Raw genomic sequence first — 18,962 nt, forward strand, 5'->3', positions numbered from 1 at the left:
GGAACAAAAATATTAAGAGCCTTCTTATGAGATACCCCTAACGTTGATGCTTGTACTGTCATTAGTGGGCTTTCTTATTTTATTAACGTACTATGTCGCAGGCACTTGGTCAGTAAGTGTGTACTGAAAACGAAGTGCCAAAATAAGTCTGCAGGACCAACTACTGCTTCCTGCATGCCAGGGGAAGATGCCGCTGTATTTACTACCTCACCTAGGCTTGTAATTTTGGGAGACTTCTCAATCCTTCCGTGCATTTTTAAAGTTTATTAGCGATCTCTAGGACGTTTTTACCGGTTGCTTCAGCGACAAGAAGCTCCCCCATGACAGCGTTATGGATGTGCTGCAGCCCTTATTCACAACAAACACCTTAACGGCGTTGGTTGCGACCAGCACAGCGAGACCTTGACATCAAATTTGGTTGGTTTTGTATACATTGTGACACGGATTCATTTCTATATAAAAGGTTTAAACAAGTTTCGTGATTACATTCGAAGGCGGGAGCAACACCTTAAACTTAGCCGTCGCTAATGATTGCAGGCGAGTTATGAAAATGCGTTGGCCAAAAATGTCAATTTAAATCTCCCTGTTAGCGTCATTCCCAAACCGTTACCTGTGTAGACTTTGTGCATGATTTCCCGCGTAACATTTTATATGCTGGGCTATTGAAAATGAAAACACGATGTGTATTTTGTTCTAGTTCCGTTTATTTGAACCACTATGTTAGCTTTCTTGACTTTGTGTATGATTTCCCGTGTTATATTTCATTTTTGTCACGGTCAATATATTTTCTGATCTATGTTTTGCTTTGGTTTTATGTGCGTCTAATTATACTCTCAGCATACTTGTGAATTAAATTTGTGGTAATTTGATTGAAATCCTTTCTTGACCGAATCAGGTGAATGGTGGTGCGATTAATAGAATGTTGTGGGCATAGTTCTGTGAAAGACGGTGATTGGAACAACTGAGATAACCGCTGGGCCATCCCTTTTTATTTAAAAAGATATCTCCCTTGCGCGTGTAATTTTCTGTTCGGACAGGCGACAGCATTAACACCACGGTGACCCCTAATTATCACAAGCGGGCCACTGCTTAAATAACAACTCACGCAATAAAAAAACAAACACAACCTATAATAATAACCCACATAACTGCAGTCGGAGCATAAAGTGCGTGACAATAAATAAGAAATCCTTCTGAAAAGCCATCAACCCAGTCCTCATATTTTTTCATGTCATTTGTGTCGACCAATTATGTCCATCAAGCAGCACAATAAGGACACACTCATCAAGCAATCATGAACTGGTTCATATCAGGCAATTTCGCGCAAAATAAATTTTGATGGGAAGTTGGAATAGCCAAAATGTCGATGCAAATACTTTATTTACAATCCGCTAAGAATGTTGCGCTCAATTAAGAAAAATCCGTAATTTTTTCGTTGTTAATTGTCGAGCGGGAAAGGCAAAACTAACGCAAAATGAGCTGCAGCGTTTATTATTCCTTTCGTTACCCACAGTCTACAGTATATTGAAGCAATTGGATGTCCCGCAGAACAAATTTCCAGCGCTCCGCGCGTAAAGAAGCAGCGTTTCCTGGCCCGACTGGGCGCGCGGCCGTACACGCGGCCAGCCGCCGCTTTCAGTTGTTGTTGACTACAGCGCCGCCGCTATTTTCTGCGCGAAACGAGCACCTCTCCGGGCGGCCGGTCGGGCCACTCTAAAACTTCTAGTACACTCTACCTTGGCCCGACTTGGCCGGCCTGGCTGTTTGCAGTTGCCGTTTTGGCCGCGCCGCGTCGCCACGGTCGCGTGCTACTCCAAGATCGGGTACGCGTTCGGTTGGGGAGCGGTGACTCTTGCTCGGATTGGGGGAAGCGGCGCATCGGCGTACTCCGAGTCGGAGTATCAAAGTGACCACCCGAATACAGCATAGGTGAAGTTTTTTGGTGAAAGATTTTTGTGGAATGCTGAGATTGGACGTACTGCACTTCGGGTATTATACCAAAGCAGATGTTCGCTCTACGCGCATACGGCTCGCTGTTGACGCAATGGTGTCGGTGTGGAACGTAGGGGCGCGTGGGACATTGAGGGAGATCTGCTGTCAGAGGTTGTGGATGTAAGATGCTCTCAATGGTTGTATGATGTGTTTGGTTTTCAGTTCTGTGCCATGTCGCTTCATTGTGATGCGCCAGATGGCTCCGACCCCATTCTCGAAGTTCTTCCTGGACGCGATTTGGTTTTTTGTTGATCACATCGACTTCAGAAGTGACGCCTTCATAAGAGGAGTGGGTTTTTTGAGGTGCCAGTGTAATTTCTAGATCATGGATGCTGGTTATTTCAGTGGTTTATTACCCTGGTCTTTGTGGCCGATTTAAATAAGAACGGTTTGAAAAGCGAATATTTTTGCCTTGTACTTTTTCGAGCAAAATTTTCAATGAAGTTTGCAACAGAGAACACTGATTTTCCGCATACAGTTTATTGAAAAAGAGGAAGCGAGAACAGTTGTCATTCCTTCTCAAGACAATACTGCCGCGAAGCACGAATTAGGTTTTATTTATTGTTCGTTTTGCTGCCGTGCTACGCCCGGCTCTGTTTTGTGTATTCAAAGCCAAGCGCGTCTTCCATTTTTTGGGTTTAGACATGCACGGGCTATCACATTCATATAGCAGACTGTTCCACCCTAACGACACTAAGCCCAGAATAATGTTCTTTGATCTACCGCGTTCTGGATGTAATTCGACGGTTCCAAAAACACTTGCGCCCAAAGATAAAAGCGTGCAAAGCGGACGCCGCGGCAGTCGAATGAACGACACTGGCCTGCGTAAGTCACCTTGTTGACCTCTACTTCGGCGCCTCTGTATAATTTTGAGTTGTTAGGGGAGTAAGAGTTCGCTTTAATAAACATGTTTCTCTTTCAAGACAACTGCGTCGTCATTGGCTCAGCGACGACATTATACAGCCATCTCAGAGCCCCAGGGCTGCTCCAGTCGCACTCGTGAAGAAACCAGACGGCATACTCAGGTTCTGCGTTCCCTACCGGCGATTGAACAAGATCACCAAAAGAGACGTGTACATCCTGACACGAATAGACGACGCCCTCGACCACATCTTCCACGCGAAGTACCTCTCATCGATAGATCTGAAGACAGCCTTCTGGCAAATTGAAGTGGACGAGAGAGATCGTGAGAAGACTGGATTCATAACCTCGGACGGCCTATACGAGTGCAAGGTGATGCCGTTTGGGCTATGCATGCCGCCAGCCACGTTTAAGAGAGTCATGGACACTGTGTTAGCTGTCCTGAAGTGGGACACCTGGCTCGTATACATTGACGACGTTGTAGTGTTCTCCTGGACTGTCGACGAACACCTTGCAAGGTTGCAGTCCGTAGTTCGAGACCATCCGTACGTCGGGGTTAACGCTGAAGCGTGAAAAGTACCGCTTCGCGTACGAGGAACTCAAGGTTTTGGACCATGTGGTCACCGCCGCGGGAGTTTGGCCTTACATGGGAAAACTTCCTCCATAGCAAACTCCCTAAGGCGAAAAAATAAGAAGGGCTTGAGAAGATGATTGGATAATGCGCATAGTACCGGCGCTTCGTCGCAAAATTCGCCCGCATTTCACAGCCACTCACGCTCTTGACACAAAAATAGCACGCCTTTAAGCTGGGAAAATGACCAAGAAACAGCATTCTGCGAGCTGCAACAATGTCTGCAAAGCCCACCCGTCTTCGCGCATTTCAAAGAAAATGCCGAAACGGAAACGCACACGGACGCCAGTGATATAGGCTTGGGTGTCGTGCCCGTACAAGAGCAAAGCGGGTGCGAAAAAGTAATCGCATATGCCAGCCGTGGTCTGTCCATGGAAGGAACTACTCAGCCTCTGAGTAATAGAGCCTCGCGATTATATGGGCTGTTTCGATATTTTTCCTATACGCTTATGAAAGACCGTTCAAGGTTGTGACAGACCACCATGTGCTGTGTAGGCTCGCGAATTAGAAGGACCCCTCTGACCGTCTTGGTAGGTGGAGCTTGCGCCTGCAATATTTCGACGTTTCAATAGTCTATAAATCCTGGAGGAAACACTCCAATGCCGTCTGCCTGTCCCGCGCCCCTATCAACCCACCACCACAAGACTCCGATGAAGACAGCGCGTTCGTCAGAGTCGTGACGCCGAGCGACCTACCCGCCCAGCAGTGTGACGACCCCGAGTTACGTGTAATGATAAACTACCTCGAAGGACGCAACGTCGCCATGCCTAGGGCCTTCAAACAACATTTACCAGCATTCAGCCTAGAAATGCTGTCCTCGTGAGGACAAATTTCAGCACCGGAACCTGAACGAATTTTTTTTTAGTCATCCCTGCAGATCTTCGAGACAAAATTTTGGAAACATGCCACGACGACCCGTCTTCCGGACATCTCGGCACAGCTCGCACTATTTGGAAAATCAAGATGAAGTACTACTGGCACCGCCTTGCATCCGATGTCACCCACTACGTCCGTAACTGCCGTGACTGCCAGCGACAAAAACCCCCCGACGAGGCCCGCCGAACTTCTGCTGCCAATCGCCATCCCTTCTATGCCCTTCCAGCAAATTGTTATGGATCTTCTGGGCCTGTTCAAAACATCCCGATCCGAGAATAAGTAGATTGTCGTAGCGACGGACTACAGGATACGGTACGCAGAGACCGCCGCTTTTCCGAGGGGGATTGCGCAAGAAGTCGCCAAGTTCTTCTTAAGCAAAGTTGTGCTGTGACATGGAGTCCCGGAAGTCCTAATCATGGACCACGGAACGGCCTTTACTGCGGAGTTTATGTAAGGAATATTACGCTAGAGCAACACGGAACACCGAAGAACGATGGCGTACAACCCCCAAACGAACGGACTTACAGAACGTCCTAATAGGGCAATCGCGGATATGCTGTCAACGTACGTCGACTTTGGACATAAGACTTGGGACCAAGTTCTCCCTTATGTCACCTTTAGTACAAAACGGATATCCAGGAAACTTCGCTGATGACGCCGTTCAAGCTCGTCTACAGAAAACGGCCAACTACGATGCTTGACGCCATGCTTCCGCACGTAGAAAACGACGAATTTACCCTGACGTCCAAGGATACCTTCAGCGTGCGGAGGATGCCCGCCAGCTTGCTCGAGTTTGTACAACAGACAAGCAGCTGGTGAATGCCGTGCGCTACAACCTCCAACGCCGAGACGCCGAGTACCACTCAAGGGATTGTATTTGGGTTTGAACTCCCATCCGTCGACGCGGAATAAGTGAGAAGCTGCTGTGACGGTATTTCGGACCCTACCAAATTCTACGACATGTCGGCCAACTCACCTCCAAGGTGATCCCGAAAGTTTATTCCGGAACATTACGACGACGCACGCGGCCCGAAGTAAATCACGAGGTTCGCTTGAAACCTTACTATGGTAGATGACGGGCTTTTTTGTCGTTTGTTCGGACAATGTTTTAGTTTTGCATCGGGTCGATGCACTCTAAGAGGGGGGTGATTCCGCCAAATATGTATGGGTTTGTTGATTTATTGTTATATTACTGCCCGGCCAAGCCCAGCTCTGTAATGTGTGTCCAAAGCGAAGCACGTCTTCCATTTTTTGTGTTTATCCCGTTCGGGCTATGTCATTCAGATAAGCAGACTGTTTCCGCCAGCGCCACTCAGCCCATAATAATCTGTTTTGATCTAAAATGTTCTGGATGTATATCGCCTGTTTTAGAAACACTTGCGCCGGAAGATAAAAGCGTGTAGAGCAGACGCCGCGGCATTCGATTCGACGACACTCGCCTGTGCAAGTCACGTTGTGTACCGCTGCTTCGCCACCTCTGTATTCTTTTAGGTTGCTAGGGGAGCACAAGTTCACTCCAATAAACGTGTTTATCCTTCAAGACAAGTTTGTGGTCCTTGGCTTCGTGAAAATATTGGGGTGATGTTTTGGGTACTTTAACGTACCTTCAGTGCGGGCCATTTTCATAGCCCGATCATTTGTTGACGGGGTGGGAGAGCATCATGCGGCATGGACAGATGCAGGTGCCGGGGGTATCTGTCCGATAGATTTTACCCTGATGGCCACGTACGTCTCAGAGAACTCGTCCTGGTAGAGAGGGAGGATGCTCATCTCGTGGAGCTGGACCATGGCTCCTACAGATAATTTTTAGGATTCTACTCAACACCCTTGAACATATCATCAGAGTTGCTTGCAGTTTATGCAGGGGGAGGGCTCGGGGTCAGCGGTGTCAACAATACCGCCACCCTAAATACGCAAGGTGCCTAATGCGGGGTCTACTGCGCAGTGTGTGACGAAGTATGCTACATTGGCCAAAACCTCACCTGAACGGGATGAATACCAAGACTCCAAGCAACTGGGCTATAAAGGATACCAGCCAAACAATCTGCTCGGCGCACCCTATGCAGCAGCTACCAAAAGATATTTCAGCTTCCCCCGTTGCCTCCCTGCAATACCCACCCAATAAACGTAAGGGTAACCCTAAGAGCCACGACTCAGATAAAAACATGGCAAATCTCGCTGCTCGGGTATTGGTATTGCGGAAATTCGGGTATCTCGCTGCTCGGGTATTGGTATTGCGCTGCTCGGGTATTGGTATTGCGGACAAAAACAATCCCCGTCATCTAAAAAAATACTCCACGGCCCTAGCACCAAACGCACACCAACCTCCAAGCACCACCGGATGTCCAGCTAACCTAGCTCTTACAGGCAATATAAGTGGATATTTCACTAAGAACATCTCACCGGAAAACAAGACAACCGGAACAACAATATTTACGTTGAGTGTAAACTGAACCACTTGCTAGAACTCCTCCACTGTGTTATCACAACAAATTCCTATCTTGTTCTTTGTGGTCTTATCACCCCTCTTGGACATACGAGCGAACATTAGTGTTTGAGAAGCGTACTTACGGTGTTTTATAGTGCCTGTATATGGCTGCCTAAAGTTTGTGTGTAAATTCCTATAAATACCTATAAAAGCCTCTTTTCAAAGTCGGTGAATAATGAACACTGCTTCCCCTAACATTTCGCTTTCGCGGGGAGTTTGATCGTAATTTATAAAAACGGGCAGGTAGCATTAACTGATGGGACTTCATCAAGCTCCGCCTAGTCGTGTAGATAAAAAAACTCACAAAAAAGAACCGCTGACAGAACTGGAAACGAATGCTCAGACAAGCGGCAGAATTTTGACCCTAAAGTGGGTGAGATTATGGCAGTTTGCTAATGTTTCAAGAACTTTCACAGTGATGCTTAGGCTACCTTACGCGTCCTCTCCAACCACATTTTCTCGAACATGGAAAGTCGCATCCCCATTTGTGGAAGCATTCTCGAGTCCAACCCAATTTTCAACGCAGTGATCCAGCATCGAACAGTCCTTTATTCGCAGATCATTTACGTATCTAAGAGCCTAGACGGCATCATCACTGTGCAGCAGCAGTATTTTAACCTTCAAATTCACACTGCCGATGGATTTTCGTCAAAATTTTCTTGGCTTGTAACCCCTTTTACAAATGTTATTTTGTTGTGCGAGAGTGGATTAGGCAATGGTGGAATCTCTTGCCTTGAAAATTTGAATAATATAATTGTGCATGGAGAAAATTGTAGAGTTGTGCTTAACAATCTTTAAGGCAAGCTTCTCCATTTTTGGTGATAATCACTTGGGCTTGTATTTCTTTTGTAAAAAAAAACGTCAGCCCAACATAAAGCAGCGATCTTATATCAGCAGTAGAGGCTCTCAAATATTCTGGTTTATGCCGGATTCTCTGTGTGACGCTTGAGCACGTGAAGGGCCATTGAACATGAATATCAGGAGTGCGTGCGTTAAATTAGACCAATAGATCGCCTTTACTCCAGCGGTTTTACGGGACAATTAAACACCTGTATTCTGCTGTTGGCGCCTTTCTCCCCTTATAATCATTAACATTTCTGGTTTCCCTGTCATAGATATAGGTCACGCACGTCTTCGTGTGAATTTGTTTTCATTTGTAGAAACATTAAGGATGACCACTTCTGCTAAGTTGTTGTAGGCCTAAAACAATTTTCGGCTAACTATTCTTGGCCCCTAAAACAAGGACTTTTATTGCCGAAAACCTGGCCTTAAGGTATGAACCACAGTCGGAAAACAAAATTTACAAGGATCCCCCATGAATGACCCGCTTCTCGCTAACGAATCAAACGATGGCGTATACAGAAAAAGCCGCAGAGTACAACTCACCACCCCCAACCTCCCGTAACTCTGCTAACCAAAAAGATGGTTTATTAGAATGTGTTGGTACCTTGGAGTACTAAGTAGCATTTGGGGGGGGATCTGCTGTAGTGATGACGTGGTCAGGTATTAAGTTTGCTAACAGAGAGCCGACGTTCTTGTGGAGTGCTTGTGTACCTTCAGTTTTGCTGCGATGCTGTCTGCACCTAGGTGAAACTTCTGTCTTATGAGCAGTAGGGTCCTCCGGAAAAACAAATGTGAATGCTCGAAAAAATAATAACTGCGAGAATAGTAAGGAGCAAAGGCAGAGGGAATGTGTTGGCCCGTCGCAACCCGTGATTCTGACTCAGTCATTCACAGCGTAAGCCTAACGTATTACCCCAAGGCCCATGAAGCAAGCTTAAATAGAGGTGGTGGTTCTTTCACAGCATGTATGCGAGTCAGCAGCCTGCGGGTATTGTGAACGAGCTAATTGTCAAGGAGAAATGGGAGAGACACCTTTGCGTGTGAGGAACGGCAGTGCCAACGAGGCACGGAGTTCGCCGGCAGCCTCCACACCACCAGCACTGAGATGAGCATTCTCGCATTGGCTACGGCAAGCGTGAATTCGGGCCTTCCCCGAATAAAACCGGGTGGGGCAAACCCGGTACGATGCGATTTACCTGTACGCTGCAGGAAATGAAAACCAAATATGTTCTTGTCTTCATTCCGCGACTGATACGGTGTGGACAAAACTGCGGAAAACAGATCATAAACACAGCCGCTTGATCAACCCTGAGACCTCCACTCTGTCCCCCTTTAAAGGGAACTAAGCTCAATATATTGTTGTGGAACTTCATTATGTATGGCCCGCGCCGGTAAAAACCATTGTTCACCGGTCTGAAATGCTACAGAGGTTCATGAATGCCTTTGGAACAGCGTAGTCTTCTTCGGTTTGACATTTACCGAATGTGCACTGAGAGAAATACCTAACAGACAAAATCGACATTTCTCACTTGAAATAAATTCTCAAGATTCAAGATTCATTTGTTTAAAATAGGGAAGTATTTGAGTGCAATATTACGCTTTACCATGCCGCAAAGCTTGTAACGCAGAACACAGACGCGGAATTCTCTTTCTAAAGAATTACGTGTTAATATTTTGGTTACGACTTGCGAACACAACAGTAAATATAGGGACTTCTGCCTCCATGAAGGAACCGTGTGTCTCGGGTCACCGTAAGGGACGAGGCAATGGCCAACGTAGGTACACTTTATATACAGAAATATATACACCGTATATACGAGGCAACTAAAATAGGCCGCGATAGGGCTTAGACAGTGCTTGCCTGGGCCTATGCGCCGTCTCACATCTTTGCCCGTGACGTGAAGAAAGTTTGATTGCAAGAAACTCCTGTCCCAGGAAAGGGCGGACGTATATACCATTTGTTGCTGAAGGGGTTAAACAATCAAACTTTAAACAAATGTTAAACAAAAACAGAAAACGGCATGGCATATTTTGCGCGCTAGTCCAGTTATATATGTGCCCCGGTACGCCAAACAAGGTGATTAAATTGAGATGCATCCTTTTGTGGGCGGGCGGGAGAGTCCTAATTTTTTCTGCGCACTTTTTGTGTGCATGCTGCCTAATTAAAGAAAACTGGAGTCCAGGGGCCCGCTTCATGCGGCACGCGAAAACAGTGACGCCTGCACTCAAAACAAACACCGCCTACTCAAGAAGGGAGCGTACGTACGTGTGGTACGCTAAGCAGAACAGTTTTAAACAGATTCGATGCTTTTTTCCCCCACCGAACGCACCTCTGCTTCTTTCTACACTAACCTTTCGTTCTGGTGGCATAATTGGCAGCGGCCGCGGAACGGGGCGTACGTCCTCGGGTTGCCGGTTGGGGGATGCAGCAGCACAGTTACTATCGTGCTGTTACCATGCAACAAACATTCTAGATCGCCTAGCTTCCTGGATGGTGCTCGATGTCAATGTGGTGAACTGTTTTGTCAATTCTATCAGGGGTTTTGGTTGTTTTGTGGCCGGAGGCTGCGCGCACGTAACAGCCTGCATTTTACTACTCCCGCTAAATGAACGCTTCGGCGGCTACTTACATTGTTTGCGTTCCGTACCTTCTCCAGCATTGAATGTGGAGGTTTCTACTTTCTGGCGCATCGAAAAGCGTAGACAAACGCGGTGACTGCGTCGGGTTTCGTGAGCTCATGTCTTCGTCTACCAGGAATGGATGGCAGGGGCGCTGGTACGTCTGCCATTGATATTCCAAGCTGTGTCAGAGGAAGTCATGCTCCTACGGGGCTAGTGGCTTGAGATCCCGACAATCTCAACTTGTCTCCATGAATTCATATGATGGTAATGTCACGGTAAAACAATTGTAGACGGAGAAACGTTTATTGACGATGGCGAACTTGTGCCGAAAAGCGAGGTGCAACAACTAGCCTTGGCCGTATCCTCGAGCTATTTGTCATGCTCTTCTTCTCCGGCTAACTTTCTTCGTGTTTATAGGTCATTAGCAGCTGCTCCTGAGCTTGGCATGTGCAGAAACAACAAGTCTCGCACATCTCCTGGGGTAACGCGGTAACGGTCACACAGATTGCGAACCGTCGCATTGCTCACAACGTTTGCCTAGCTATCATCCTTACAGAGTTATATCTGCACTAACGAAACATCAGATTCAAAAATTTTTATGAAAGAAACTATTTTGGTATCGCGCAAGTGGTCAAGTGTATCAACTCTGGGCAGGATTATGAGGCGTATCCCTCTATCACACTGTTGAATATGCGGTAGTGGGCGCAGAAACAAAAGGTGTGGTCTATTACTGAGAAGCGCGAGAGGTGAGACCTACTGACATTAGAATGGTTGGATGGCATCATTGTCCAGAAACTCTTCCAGGAGCTTCTGGGTTGCCTTCCGCCCCTTTGGGGGCACCTTGCGTAGGTGCTGCCACCGAGGCTTGGCGGACGCATCCGTAATCATTCAGCGCTTTGCGATAGGCGTACAGCGCACATAAGATATCTTGATTAAGTAATAATAAAATATGTTATAAAGCTTGTCAGCATCGTCTCTGTGGCCGAGAGTTCCAAGTCGATTTCCAAATGCGGGCGAAAGTCTGCCGTGGCAGATACATCTTGACGTCAGCTCCATTACCATTATATACCTCACTCCAACAAGTTGCTCGATGAATGCGATGGTGACACTTGCGATGAATGCGATTGTGGTGATGAATGCGATGGTGACGAGATGACGACGCTCGTTGGTGAAGTTGGTAAGCAAGACGGCTTGCACCGCTTTTGCAGCTGTACAAATCACCATGCTATGCAGATGCCATTGTCGAGCGGAACCGCCAATTTCTTTCAGCTATACCATAGTCCACGGATGCGTCACTTCTGATAGTGAAAAGTAAACTTGTGCGGTCGATAAGCGTTACGCTGTCGTCAGCAACGACATGGGCCATGTGGCCATCCGTTAAGTCTTCCGGCTAGAGCTTCTGTGTGAAAGACCTTATTGTGGACATCGGCAATTTAATGATGGCACTATTCAAGTACAGAAATTTTATGTCAAGTAACAATTCCCCTGAACACGCTGGGAATACTACGAAATTGCCGATGTATGTGACGCTGCAAACCTGAACCCATTCAATGCACATACCGGCAGGTGTATTCAAATAGCCGCCAGCTGTGCGAATTAGCTGACCTGTCTAGAGGTGAAAACTATCTTATGTGAAGTCCCAAGAGTGTTGCTTATAATGGAATCAAATGAGCTGTGTCGGCCAAAGCAGTAATCCTACACCTATGTATTCGAGAAGTAGGTTACGGGGAGCAGTTTAAACGGAACAGCTTTTGCGGTCTCTATCAACCTCGTGGTCACCATCCAATCGTTTCTGTCATCGTCTTCGCAACAGAGGATCTGCAAGCGATTCGTCCTCAGCAGCCTATCATCATGGAAAATTTAGTTTTTCCTCCTTTCACGGCTGAGTGGTAGGCCGTTAGTGGAGTTTCACGCGCAGTAAGCACTGAAGGAGCCTCGTCAGTTTCAAGACCACAAACGGACTCAGTGTGCCGAAGGGAACTGGTCCTCATGTTCGGTGATTTATCTCTTCATCTGAGACAGCTGTTTTCTCTTTCTAGGACGCGCCACACTGAGTGCAAATCCACGAAATATGGCATTGAGGCAAGGGCGCGTAATACACATGGCCCTCCTCCCCACTTTACCGGCAGAGAGGTGTGCGGTCAGAAGCACCCCCGAGATCACTCTTCCGGATTGAGAAACCGCTAAGTAAGGCACAGTGGCTAAAGGGATGAAGGTTACGGCAGTCGGTCGCGCTTCAACAGTGGCCACACTGTGCGAAGGACAGCTCCGGCGCTGCCGGAGGGTATCTGCAGCTATGGCTGCACAGTCCCTCCGGCAGTCATGAAGGTATTGGAAACTATGGCCGCGCACACTGTTAGGCTGGCTCGAATACCCATACAAACTACCTGATTTTGTTCGGGGTGGGCACAGAAACAAATAAAGTGAGGCGTGAAAGCTGACAGAAAGCTTTCCTTGCAGCTCATCTAGAAGAATCCTCCTAACCATTTCGCAAATTCCCTCGACATTGTCTGCTAGAGCTGATAGCATTTTTATGCCTAAGACGACCGCCTTCGAACGACTGTACTGCTGCGCCCTTTGTTGAAACGCCCTTTCTATTGTAGTGGTCTTTGAAACAAATCCGGAACTGTTTCTAGAGCACTCCGCATCAGTATGGCAATATTCTCTTGCTCGACGGCACGCATCAGATGTCCGAAATTCTTGGAATCGCGCTAGGGTAGATCGACGGGCGGAAATAAGCGAACAATGCCATCTCTATACATGGAAACGTTCCTACGTGGATTCCTGCCATGGATTTTCCCGTGGATTCCTGGCAAATACTACAATTTCTGTTTTTGTGCGGTCGCTGCTGACCTAGGTAGCTGGCAGGCACGAAGAAGACGTTGCAGAGTCATGGTTCTCAAACCAAGTGCGCGCATGTTCCTCTAGAGCGAATGAGACATTGCAAAGCTTATTCTTCTCACTCCAATCACTGTATGGCAATGTGCGAAAACGTGTTGAGCGAGTTCTGTGCATCTCAATACCCGGGAAGTTGCCGGTGGAACCGGAGCGCCGTTGTCCTGTCCCGTAATCCTTGGTGTGTGATCTGGCAACGGCACGCGCTCCACGGGGGGACCAGGTATGGGGCGGCTGGTCCGCTCATCAACAGGCGGGACTTAGATGTTGTGCAGCTTCCTCAAAACTCATGAAGAACCAGTTACCACCAACCCAGCAACCCACCGCTTCTGTAGCGGTATAAACAATAGTTTCTAGATAAACGTTTGCTTAAATAGGGTAACGTGTGCCCAAAATGAACCTAAAATGTTCAGCCTGAGCCGAACTCTCGTGGTCGTTTTCGCTCTCATATTTCCCGGCTCCCTTTCTTCCTCTTCATAAGGTAATGGCTGCTACACACCGAGTTCAGCATGCACGGGAGCAAGAGCAGCTGCCTGATGCATACCAGGGTGATGGCGGTAACGTTCAAGCAGATTACAAGCTGTGGCATTATTATTATTTAATTTTGATTGCCAACCTAAAGAATCAGCAAGGATTCCTAAAGGCCATTCAACAATACAACACGAACAATCATGCGATAGAGAAGTGCGCGGAGTATACAGAAACGCTATATATATATAGCCTTCATAGATTATGAGAAAGCGTTTGACTAGGTCGAAACCTAAGCAGTCATTCAGGCATTACGAAATCAGGGTGTAGACGAACATCATGTAAGAATACTGGAGGATATTTTCAATGGGTCCACAGCTACAATCATCCACCATACGGAGAAATGTAAAATATCTATAAGTAAGAGCGTCAGACAAGGATTCAATCCCGTCAATGTTATTCACAGCATGTTTACAAGAAGTATTCAGAAAATTCGATTGCGAACATGTGGGAGTACGGGTTGTGGAGAACGGAGAGAATGGAGAATGAAGAATAGAGTGTATGATTGCTGCATGTTAGCGGTACTTACATATATGGCAGAAACTTGGAAGCTCACTAAGAGGGTTTAACCTAAATTGAGGACGACTCATCGAGCAGTGGATCGGAAGATGATAGGTGTATCACTAAGGGACAAGAAGATGGCGGAGTGGGTTAGGGAGCAAACGCGTTTGAAAGACGTATTGTAAGAAATTAAACAAAGGAAATGAACGGCTGCAGGGCATGTAATGCAAAGGAAAGATAACGCTTGGTCATTACGTGTAACCGATTAGACCCCTTGGAAGGCAGGCGCGGCAGGGGGCGGCAGAAAGTTAGATGGGAAGATGAGATAAAGGGGCCTGCTGAGATACATTGGTCACTTTTAGCACAGCACCTGGATAATAGGAGATTTATTGGAAAGACCATGTAGAAAAAAAAGGTTAGGAGAGGCCCTGACGTCATGTTTGTGAAGCCATAACCGCCATGTCGAAGAGCCCATTGAGCCCCTGACTCTTTCTCATTCTCCTCCCCTGTTTTCGGTTTGATTTCACCAACATTGCGGATCCCTGCCCTCCGGCTTCACAGAGAAAACCACTTCGTCGCTAATTTCTCGGTGCGATGTCATATTCTAAGCTGTTGATTTGGATTTCAATTTGGCCAATCTAACCCTCACCCAAAGTTTCAATAGAAAAACGGCCGTTTTTTTCGAGATAGAAGAGCAATTTTTCAGCGGTTATGCCGGCCGAAGTAGCGTTTGTCCTTGTCATAGCAACGTGCTCGCGGGATTACGAGTGGCTAATGCAGTCTCTGTGTCTGTTTGTAGGTGGCGCTAGTTGTCAAGACACTATAGAGCCTCTAAATAAGCCGACTCTGTGGCCTTCGCGCTGAATGCATCGCGTACCATCATGGATGCGTACGACTTTTAAACTACATCGGGGAGACTACGTACGCTTCTCACGTTTGCGTAGGTGAAATCTGTACGCTCGTGAAACTGAAACTGTTTAATCTCAGTTCACGTAAATAAGAGACTGCAGTTGTTTCCAAGATGCCTCACTGTTGCGTGCCATGTTGGCGATCGCACACGCGGTTGCGCCTATCGGGCGTCACTTTTCGTTGGTGAATATATTAGCGAATGCGCTGATTGTCGAGTGAAACGGAAGCACTACGTGTCTGCCTCACGTTGCCATGTGTTCGTTAAAAATAGATTCCCAACTCAAGAAAATCGCCGAAGAAGGTGGGTCGACGCTGCCGAAGCTGCCAACGCACACCTCAACAGCAGATCGATAAGAATAGAAAACCACTGCACGAATCGACGAGATATTGCCACAAGATAACGGCAGCTACGCTCACCGATCACCTCAATCATTAACCATGGAATGTTGCATCGGGGGGAACATTAAACCACGAAGAAAACGGCAGTAGAAGAAACGCTGCGAAATCAGCCATAGTTCACAGCTTGCAGATGACGACGACGCCCTAGCGACTGCCGCGCTGTGGTCCAACGTTGTGAGGCTGCCACAGTCAAAGAGCCGTAAAAAATGTCCGTTGATTTTACCGAGATTTAGCCGCCGCAGCGTTAAAAAGTAGGCAACACTGTCTATGGGCTCAAGAAAAACGACGTCACTTCCTTCACACTTTTTCCAATAAACTGCGATGCTTGCGGCCTCTCCTGAGTATTCTTTTCGCCACGTAAAATGCCTTTGCCCAGCAGTGGGCCTAGATAGGCTAGTGGTGGTGACGACGACGATGATGATGATAATGATGATTATGATGATGAAATGCAAAGTGCGCAGCCCACAGAGTGCAAACATTGAACATTTTCAATTTGTCGTATTTTGACAAAACATTTTGTACTTTAGATTATGATATATTTGAAAATGATCTTCATTTTCTGTACTTATGTTGATATACCCTCGGATAGCTTTCGAATAGCCCTGAATTAGGCAACGTTGAGCTTGGAAGCTAAAATACGCTAAGCAAGATAACGTTATGCTATGCATTGCGTTTTTATAGGACATCCTAAAGGCTTTCGAGCGCGAAGTATTCCACATGCGGCATTATGTGAGATAATGTTACCGGGCGCAAAATATTGTAGGATTTTTATTGTTACGTAGAACAACAACATAGAAAACGAAAATGGAGCTTGCGCTGTTGCTTGCTTTCAATGGCCGCATTCGCAAATCAAGTGTTGGAAACAATGGTGTGCTATGTTCTTTGAAATAGATTTACAAGCACGTCAGTAGAAAAAGCTAGCTTTCAAAGTAAAATTGCCGCATAAAATATGCGTAGTATCTTTGAACCCTATGTGTTATGGGAATTAGGCATTACGTGTTTTGTTTTTATGTAAAAAGATCAAGCATATAACTAAGATTTCTTTTATGTTTGTTTGCTACTGCTTTTTACGTACGTACCATAGCTCAATATATATTTAAAAACCAGCCCGAATGAAACATTCTCCAGCATATCTTGTTTTTACATTAAAAATCAGATATGTGTATCTTTTGGATATGCAAGATATAAAACCAGGCTCGGTTTAGTGCTACACCCAGTCCTTTATCCGCGTCTGTAAACTAAACGTGTTGTTTCGAAATTTTTCTACGGCACTCTAGGCGACTGTTTTAGGTTCGCAATTCTGTATTTAGGAAGAAACATTGGCGTATAGTTGCTACTCACAGTAATGCATTTCACACAGAAACTCCTCACAGTTTGTCTCTACTGCATCCGCGTACTTTTGTAAATGAAAAGAAGAGGAAACATTCTCCATCTGACATGCACTGAAGTTTTTGTTCTTGCGCATACTGAGGTTAAGCGTCTTATTCTAACTCCACCATGTGTACATGAGTTTGCACCTTCACTGAAAAACAATGCACTTTTCAGTGAGGTGTTCTTGCTCTTCAGGCTATAGAACTTCTTCAGGCTAACGACGAATCATAACTTCCAAATCTCCTGGATTTTGATAACTGCAGCGAAGTTTTAGAACATCGCACGAGCAGACGTTGAATTTTGTATGAATAAATAGTTGTTGCTATGCTGGCATGAACATTCTAGCCAATCAAAAAGCGCGTACACAAGCTAATGTCTTGCTTGCTTCAAAAAATGACCATACTGGTACAGCTAGAAAAAAAGACTTTTAGGAAATGCGTAAAAAAAATTGCTCCTTACTCATATGGTCTATACCCAGACCAGCAGCAAGAACTTGTTCATTTGGCAAATATATCTCATCTTCTGACAAGCATACAGGCCGTACAAATTCGTCCAGCCGGAATGGCTCCCTCACCTGTAAAATAACAGCAAGTAGGCCAACCAAACCGAGGGGAAATCAAAGATGAAATTGTACGACAAATTTTTATTAACGCTCGTTTTTTGCTTTGCTTTCATTTTATGCGAATTATTCACGATAATGTTGGAGTGCAAGGGCATTGATTGCATACCCTTCTATTCTTTCAGCATACAAATTTCTGCTCTAAAATACAATTTCTATATGGCATGTTTATGCGTAAGGAAGCTTTGTTTTTATTGGTTTATGTACTACATTTAAAACCACGTTTCCCGTTAAGTGTATTACCTTGGCTTGGCTTTTCATTGTATCGCGCAATTAGCATAATTTCCCATAGAAACCTTCCCATCTACTACAAATAAAACCACAGTTGATATCTGTAATGTTGGCATTTTGTACAGGTACGCATGGACATTTTTAAGACAAGTATCTAAACGAGCATTGCAGTTTTTCTTTTAAATAAGGTAGGTATAGAATAGAAAACACGCAAGCTTCGCCGTTTGCAGAACTTGAATAAATACAATGACGTATTGTGTGTAGAAAGTATTGACTATTGTGTGTTTGAATGGTCCCCTGATACCTTCACACGCAAAACAAAAAAAAGTCTCCATAGAAACCTATAAACTACGGTTAAATTTTGATTGGAAGGACCTCTACAATCCTTCCGCAATTAAAGGTTGTGGGCACATTGCTTCCCCTGAGAATGTAGGCTGCCGCAACGAACATTTTTCTACTCACAGCCTAAAGCAACCTCTGCTCATTCGAACAAAAATGTGTACAATCCACAAATAGATTTAAATATTATACTTTTTATCGTTACTTGTTTCTCTCAGCTATATGTTTATTTCTATCTGCACACACCTAAGTTGCAGGGGTTTTAGGAAGATTTCCTGAAATGACTGCCGGAAAGGATGCTACCTATAGTGAACGTAGTGAGAAAGCAGATATTATTTTTACTTTTACTGGGCACTTTCTAAAAACTTTTCCGACTACTGTACCACGCAATTGAGTATTTCGGCAATAAAAGGTATTGTTACATAAATTCTCTCTGTGATCATGTTCCAGTTCTCACTTTGTTTTTGATATTTTTGGTTTCGATTTCGCTTCACCAATTGTCGTTTCGGCTAATGCCACAGCTTCCTGAAGTGCCAGGTCATTTGTCAGCGCCCCCTTTTTGGAAGGAGTTGATATTGGCTCGACGTCTGCTTGTGGCTACTCATTTATTGCTTAAAGGCTTCAGCAGCTCAGCGCCAAAATACATTCGCACTTTTAACGCGATAGCGTTATTAGGCTCAATTTTCGATTTTGCGCTGCCTGCTAGCCGTCCGCTATCAGCCGTGCTCATCAACTGTCCACGCAAATACGTCATCGCTGCCGTCTGGAAGCTACGAATGAGACAGGCAGATGCGAAGGCTCGCCAGGACCTATAATACGCGCAATCCAGCTAATATGTGGAAAGTGGGAGACTGATA

At 45.8% G+C, this 18,962-nt stretch overlaps 1 long non-coding RNA gene across 1 annotated transcript in view; it reads right to left on the minus strand.

Moving 5' to 3' along the window:
* LOC144142132 (uncharacterized) overlaps positions 1–18,962 on the minus strand; it is a 151,199-nt gene that overhangs the window by 30,983 nt on the left and 101,254 nt on the right. Inside the window, exon 5 of the long non-coding RNA XR_013316851.1 lies at positions 17,376–17,490. This is a non-coding gene — a long non-coding RNA (uncharacterized LOC144142132). The remainder of the gene's footprint in view (positions 1–17,375; positions 17,491–18,962) is intronic.

This window comes from Haemaphysalis longicornis, unplaced genomic scaffold (genome assembly GCF_048455015.1).
Source record: "Haemaphysalis longicornis isolate Haplotype H1 unplaced genomic scaffold, Haemaphysalis longicornis Haplotype H1 scaffold_6, whole genome shotgun sequence".
Classification (NCBI taxonomy): domain Eukaryota; kingdom Metazoa; phylum Arthropoda; class Arachnida; order Ixodida; family Ixodidae; genus Haemaphysalis; species Haemaphysalis longicornis.